Below are 7662 nucleotides of genomic sequence, written 5' to 3' on the forward strand. Positions count from 1 at the left end.
TGTTTGTACTTTACTTTACTCGAAACATTCATTTTCTTTCCCCTGCGGGTACAGTATGTGAGAAGGAATCGCTTGACCTTGAAATGTAGTTTCATTTATTTTGCCTGGTGGTTAATGCCGAGATTAAGAGGAGGGTAAGCCTTGTTATTTGGATACCGCAGTGGGGATCATTTCCTGCTTCTGTCAAAAATTTCCTGTGTAATACTGTTTCTTAAAGTCTTGTTTTCCCATATTGGCAGTTCACCATGTGCCATAACGTGAAGAGAATAATGCTTTTTTCCTATTACTTTTGAGTCTAATTTACCTATCTACAGTACAGTGGCAAACTTTTTTTTTTTTTTTTTTGCATTCGGAGTGCCCCAGTGCATTTTTTTGTGCCTTTTGGGCCATTTGCTCACTAGTTCTTCCTCCCTCCTACAGTCCCAGCAGGGAGGCCAGGAAATCCTCTCAGGTGGGGAAGGAAGGAGCCTGTTCACTGCACCTTCAGTCACCACCTGAGGGGAGCAGAACCGCAGCGAGCGTTTGCCGTGCCAGCCTGTTTCTCTAACGCAGAGAGGTGAAGTTGTTTGCATACTGTCCCCCCTCTGCAAACCTTCTGCGTTTCCCTCTTTGGCCTCCCAGCTTAGGGTTAGCACAGACAGAGACTGGAAGTGATTCTGAATTGCWCTCCTCCGTTCTCCCAGCTCCCTTGCAGCCAGACCTTTTCCCTGCAAGGAGCYTGAAGAGGTCACTTCGGCAGCGTCGCCAGATGCTCAACGCTGGATTTGGGGTTTAAGTGAGTTAGGGACATTCAGGTCAGGTTGCTTGCCTTTTTAAGGCACCTTTTGGTGTTTGAGAGTCTGTGCAGACTCTAAAATGTTAAATGTTGCCAAACTTATGCTTTTATCTCAGGTTTGGACTTCAGTTCAGTCTTTCAATAACATGTACAAATATACAAACACCCTGAATCTCTTTTACTGTGTGGTTTAAAAAGCCAGTTCTTGTGCGATGGTTCAAAGAGACAAGTCCTTTATTTTTAATTTACTTGGCACCAACCACAGAGAAGTCCAACTCTGTGCTATGGACTCTGGGGTGCTACTGTAGTACAAAAAAAAAAAAAAAAAGTAAATGAATAAGAGATCATATTTTTGAATCAATTTTATTTACCATGCAGCAATTATTGATATGGTTGCAGTTATCACTGAAGACTAAGCATATAAAATGCTTCAAGATACAGAATTGGATTCTATAAATATATAAATCTTTTATCAATAATTCTTATAAGCAGGCTTCTTTCTACACTCTCCCTTTCACCAGAACTCTCCCCTCTATTATATACTGAGCTCATTTCCCTTCTGGATAGCTGTGGATTTGTTGGTATACAAATTAATTTTGTTATTGACTAGAATGAACATTTAGAGGGTAAGAATGGCATTGCTATTCATACCTAAAGCTAATCAATATAGCTACAGAGGAATAAATATTTTCTAACTGAGTAAGAATCCTATCTAGCCTTAATTCATTTTTCTAACACACAGAGGACTGTACCCCTAGCTGCTGTACATGTGAATAAAGCAGTGATAGGCAGGAGCATTTGAATCTTTCTTCCTATTGCCTGTTACCAACGAAGGTTCGTAAGAAACTTCAGTCCTAGTTTTACTTCTTGCCATGCTCCAGCCAAGACATCACTGACTCATCACAGCCTTCGCCTACTGTTTGAGCACAGTGACAACCATCATCTGTCCTTCGTCACCTCATGACACCAAACACGGGAGGAGGAATCAATCCCTACTTCGAAGTGGCTGGACATTGGCTTGGAAATTCCGGGCTGGTTTGTGGCTGCACAGTTTAAGGGAAAAGTTGCTAGAAGGTAGACGGTGATGTAGGGTAATTTACGTCAGTCTGGGGGTCATCTGCAAAGTGAATACTATTAACACACACACACAAAAAAAAGAGCACAGGAAAGGGGGAAGAATAGCAAGAAAGGTAAGAGTAGGACGGGAACTAAAATGGTGGGGTTTACTTGGTTCTTGGCATATTTCACCACCGAGTTCTAGTTATTCCTGGAAAACTTTTAGTATTATTCATMCCATTTCAGGCTTTTCTTGCTCAAAGACACACCGGAGATTTGCACTCACTGGTAACCAAATTCTGCCTTAATTTACGCTTGCAATCAGCTGGGAGCCGACAAAATGTCAGAGCAAAATTTTGCTTCGCTTCGGTCAGCTGAATCGCTAACAGCGTTTGCTGAGAAGACGTCGGACGGCCGCGGAGAAGACCGCCCGGCGCCGAGCGAGCCGAGGCCGCCGCGAGGAGCGCGCGTGGTTTGGGGACGGGGCATCATCATCATCATCATCATCATCATCATCGTTATTATTGTTATTGTTGCCGGGAAAGCGTCGCACGTGCGGGAGGAGAAGCCCCGGCGGCGCGGAGGGCGGCGGCGGCCGCCAGGGGGCAGCAGCGCCGCGGGCAGCGCCGCGGCGGGCGGCGGCGGAGGAGGAGGAGGAGGAGGAGAGGGAGGAAGGCGGGGGGACGGCGCTGGCGGGGCCGTGTTTGTTTTCCAAGGGATTAAATCCGGCTTTCCCGTTCCCGCAAGGCCGCTCACATCTGGCACTCGGAGCAGATTGCCGCCCGCCTCCGCTCTGCCTCCCGCCCTCCCTGTCACGCGCCGCCTGGGTCCGGGGAGCCCGAAAATGCAGCGAGGAAAAGGCCTCGTGGAAAAATAAAACATAGTTCCCTCTTCCAGCCCAGGCTGCCGGTTATGGGCTGTATCGTGCGATCATTGTATGCAGTGGTGGAAGCTCATTCGTGTGAAAAGTCCTCGCCGACTCCAGTGACAACCCCGCTAACCAGGCCCCAGTGTAAAAAGCCATGATCCAATTCTGTTTAAATGTCTTAAAATTTAATACCGTGAATGTCTGAATCCTGTAAATTCTGTTTGGTTGGGCTGGCTCTACTTGCAGCACTTGACCTGCCATCTATTAATGTTATTGATAACTTCCCTCCCAGCACAGATGTGCCCAGAACTTTATTAAACAAAGTAAACTGGAGTTAAATATCTAGGCTGAAGTGAAATTTGTAATTCAAAAGGAGAGGCTCTAATAAAATGTGATCTACGATATATCATAAAAAGCTGAAGAGTTCAGATCAACTGATCAATATTTGTGGAATTACAAAGTAAAATTTCTGACTACTGACTGGTTGATACAATGATATTTAATCGTTGGACTTTGTATACATGCACGAAGCCTGCATGCATGGGTAATGTCTTAGAAAGGCACTGTGGGCTGAAGAAATTAAAGTCGGTCTGGAGGGAAGGTAGGCTGCCCAGTAGCTCTGAATCTGACCTGTGGCAGGAAGAGGATCCATGCACACAGTGAAGGATGAAACTTGCACGGTACGGCGGGACAGGAGCACGTTGCAGTGGATGTGCCATTTGATAGCTGCCTGACAACCCACAGCTTCTGCCCGRAGCACCTGTCCCCTCCTTTGTGAAGTGAGGACAGCGAGACTGTTGTATTTTATAGAACTTTATAAAACCTACTAGTGAGTATTTGACATACTGTCTTCACTTTGTTCTGTAATTGTATTTTCTTATATTGTATTTTCTTAAAAATTTCTTGAATTTTTGTCCCTTGCAGCAACTGAGCTTGTGAGACAAATGCTTAGGAACATAGACATGTGGAAAGCAAGTCCTATGTCCACAAGATGCATCTWTCTTTCTTAAACAACAAACTTGAAAACCTTGAATGCTTTCTGGAGACCTTTGTGGACTGAACTGAGTAAAATCAATGGATGAACAAGCCATCTAGTTTCTTARGCAAATACATAGGTCAGTGTGGGCTGCTCCTGTGATCCTACTGCCTGATGCTCCTTTCCTTGTTCTGTACTTGCTGCCTCCACCTTTCCTGGTCGCACCAAGACAGCATTGCACCACATGCTGGAGAGCAGAAGAACACGGTCTGCCTCCAGACACCTTTATTCTGTCCCACCTTCATTCCCCTGCTTCTGGGAAGCACCTTTGCTGTCTAGCCTCTCTGTCTTCATCCATGAGGGATAGAGATAGAAGYAAGCCAGACACCAAGGTGGCACAGCCACGACTGATCATCATTCTTCAAGAAGGATAGGACCTGTGGGAGCAGCTATACCATTGCCACTGAACTGCTGCAGGCTAGGGATGAAGCTGTGGTCACTGCAGTGAGATCCTGTGTATCTATCTATCTCATTTAAAGCTGCAATTTTGCCTCTCTTCTTCCTTTGCCTGCTTAGGTGATTGYCCACTTTGCTTAAGCCTCAAGTTGGCCCTGTTTACGGTGACAAGAAACTTCTACGTGCTTATCTTGCTACAAATAAGTAAATATTATAATGAATAAATACCTACTAAGAATTACAACAAGCTATTGTTACTAATATTTAGATTGGGAACCCCATCTGCAGTGCAGCTKACCAGGCTTAGATTCACTTTACTTTGGCAGTTGTGTCCACAGTGTCTGGAGGTGAATCTTAAGTTCCCCTTTGCCTGTCAGGCAGACGGTGAGCTTGTAACTCTTTGAAGCCAGGCCTCTTCACATGGCTGAGCATGTGCAACATGCTCATGTGCCACCAGACACACATGGGGAGGCAGGTCATTCATAAATGATCTGTGAGGGCAGTGGAGATGCCTGTAACTAAAACCACTCCAGAGGCTGCTCTTTCAGGGTGAAACCGGAGAGGCTCTTTACTTCATGTGAAATAAAGGTTTAAAAGCACAGGCATCCTGTTCTAATCTATAAGGAAGGAGACTGCTAGTTGTATCGTGGATATTGCTCTATTTCAGGAAGTCCGAATGTGGGGCAGTTGTCCCCCCTCCCAGTGGGGGGATCACAAACAGGTGCCGGGGTTTTATGACCACTGGGGCCTTCTCAGATTGCTAAGCAGGTGGGGGAATCCCTTCCCACTCTGCCTAGCTGGGAGGGGAATTTCAGGGGGTTCCTGGTGTGGAAATGGCTGACGACCACAGCTCTGCTCTAATTATAGCACTGCAGCGAGGCAACGCTAGAGGTGCAGATGATGGACGGCACTTTCCACTCCACTCCTTCCTCCAGGAAGCACTTTCAGCTATGTTCTTTGCACCCAGTTTTAGCGCTCGGGTGTACTGAAAGCTCAAGAGCCTCYGGTACTTAAACCAAAAATCAAACAAAGAGCGAGAGAAGATTGATTTAGTTCCCTGTGTAACAACCGCCATCCTGCAAGCTCCAGGCTAAGCGATTGCAGAATGAGACCCTTCAGTGAAACACMGGCTTTGCATTTCAAGCCCAAACTTCTCCCACCATAAGCAAAGATGTTGCCAACACACTGATCCTTGTCATCACATCTGCTTGATCAAAGTGTTCCTGGACAGAAAGTGGCAGTCRCGATTGCCAAGCAGAAAAAAATAGTAGCTGTATGCCTCATCTGGGCCTGCTGTTGCTCTTACGGCTGCACTCACCGTAGGGGCTGCCTTTGCCTGCAGAGCTGGTGCTTAACACCTTTGCTCATAAAAACCGGAGATAACCTCCTCTGCTGGAGGTGCTGCAGGAAAGCTGGAGCCTCTCCTAGCTTATCCAAACRGAGCCCCAAGGTTTCTGAAGGGTGTACAGAAAGCCTTGTCCAGGAATTAATATTCCTAGTGTCCCTTACCTGTTTGTCAAAACCTAATTTTGTTTAATGAGATTTTAAAATCCATGTACTCTCCTCCRCACCTCTTCTCCTCCACCCTGCGGTAGTTCTTTCCTGGACTTTGTGCTGGCCAAATGTATCGGTGGATTTAAAACAACGAAACAGGTATTTTACATGTAATTAATTTAGTGATTTGCTCAGCTGCTGACTCACGTACATAACCTCAATTAACATTAATGGGAGTTATGTAGGCATGTCAAGGCCAGAATAGACCCCTAATAATCTAACATGGAATGTTATTACATTACTGCTGTAATTATATCCTGCACACATATCATTTCTACTTTGCTTCATGAACTGCTTTTCAAATGCAGTGGCTAGTCACCTATTACGCCGTGTGCATTAATGCTGGGGTTACAGTAAGCATTAGCACCGGTTCGCCACTGTTGTGCTGCCTGTCCATGAAGGATGCCTGTAGCTAAATAAGTCAGTAGCCAGTTAGTGATTTGCAATGCTACAAGTTTCATTTTTGAAGGTGATATTGGGAGCCAGAAAAAATCTTAAACCCAACAAACCTCAGCCAAACTGTGTGTCATCTCTCCCACATCATTTTGTTTTRTTTATTCTTAATTGGAATCTGAGCAAGCATGATTGGGACACCTTTGGCCTCATGCTCCAAGAAAGTTGAGGATACATGAATCAAAATTCTCAAAGAGGTGCTGAAACAATTCTATAATTTTAAAGCATTTTGGTCATTTAAAAACTCTTCCTCTTTGGGGGAAGTAGGTGAGGGAGGGTGCAACAGAGTCCTGTCTTTGTAGACTAGTTGGATATTACTAGAGCCTAAAACAACTGAGAAAAACGAACACTATCTAACCTATATAAATAGCATTTTCCAGGTGATCAGGTTTAACACCTGCTGCTGACTCAGTCTGTTCTCTCTTYTGTTTTGTCCAGGGAAAATGTTGTATATGTATATGCAGATGTTTCCAGTTTTGACTGTGGGATGTATCCTACCTTTGTGTGTGTACCACCACACACTGAGTCAACCCACACATTTAAGGTTTTTTTGTGTCAAGGCTCTCCTTTGCAGTTTTGCAGAAGTTAAGGCCTCCTRTTTCTGTGTAGATGGACTGCTGTTGAGACCTGCGTATTCTCAGCATCRTATCATATCCCTGCAACCAGTTGTCAGGTCCCTGTGGTTGTACTGCTGTGACAGTCCTAACCAGGACTTTACATGTGATACTGCTGTGAATCATAGGTACACACAATACGTCTGCACCTTGAAAGGCTCATGCAGCTAAGCCAAGAAGCTCACATTACCTTGGCAATTAAGGGATAGCGAAAAGCAGAGGATCCCTAATGCTGACTGACAACATGGCACTACTAGATGAAAAGGGGGAAAAAAGAAGCACTTGCAAAAACTTAAACACTGTGAACTAGCCAAAGCCCCCAGGTTAAGACATTTTTAAAATGACTGCCATCAGGGGGGCAACGTGTTCCAGACAGGAGGTGCTGACCGCTATCTATGTCCACTAATCTGTTAGAAAAGAACTTGATGTTACTACTTCTGTGTGTGTAGGCCCTAATGTTTGTTAAAATGTTTGCTAAAACAGAGCTCTGTTTCCAAGGTAACAGCTACCTAACTTTATTACTAAAATTGCACTAATTCAAACAGGGATCTGAACAAACAGATTCATGCTAATTTCAAGCTCCATTAAAAACACAAGGGAAAAAAAATCAATGTTTGCCAAATGGAAGAAGAAAAGGAATCAATAGAGAAATTTTATTTTCAGCCCTTTAAATGGGGTTTTGTAAGCAGTGGAGGTCAAAAAAGTAAAACTACACGTGAGATGTACGCACYACCCTCGTAAGCTGCGCTGTAAACAGGAGGGCAAAAAGATTCGATGATAATGTGGGGATAATCATTAGGGCTGCCAAACCCCGGTGCCTTGAGAAGCAGAGGTGGAATGGCCTGTCTCAAGYGCCGTGCACTCAGATGTCCCCACGGCATCTTGTCTCGTGCCCCCAGGCTGTGACTCC

Source organism: Rhea americana, unplaced genomic scaffold (genome assembly GCF_003343005.1).
Source record: "Rhea americana isolate MKP2758 unplaced genomic scaffold, rheAme1 scaffold_35, whole genome shotgun sequence".
Lineage (NCBI taxonomy): Eukaryota > Metazoa > Chordata > Aves > Rheiformes > Rheidae > Rhea > Rhea americana.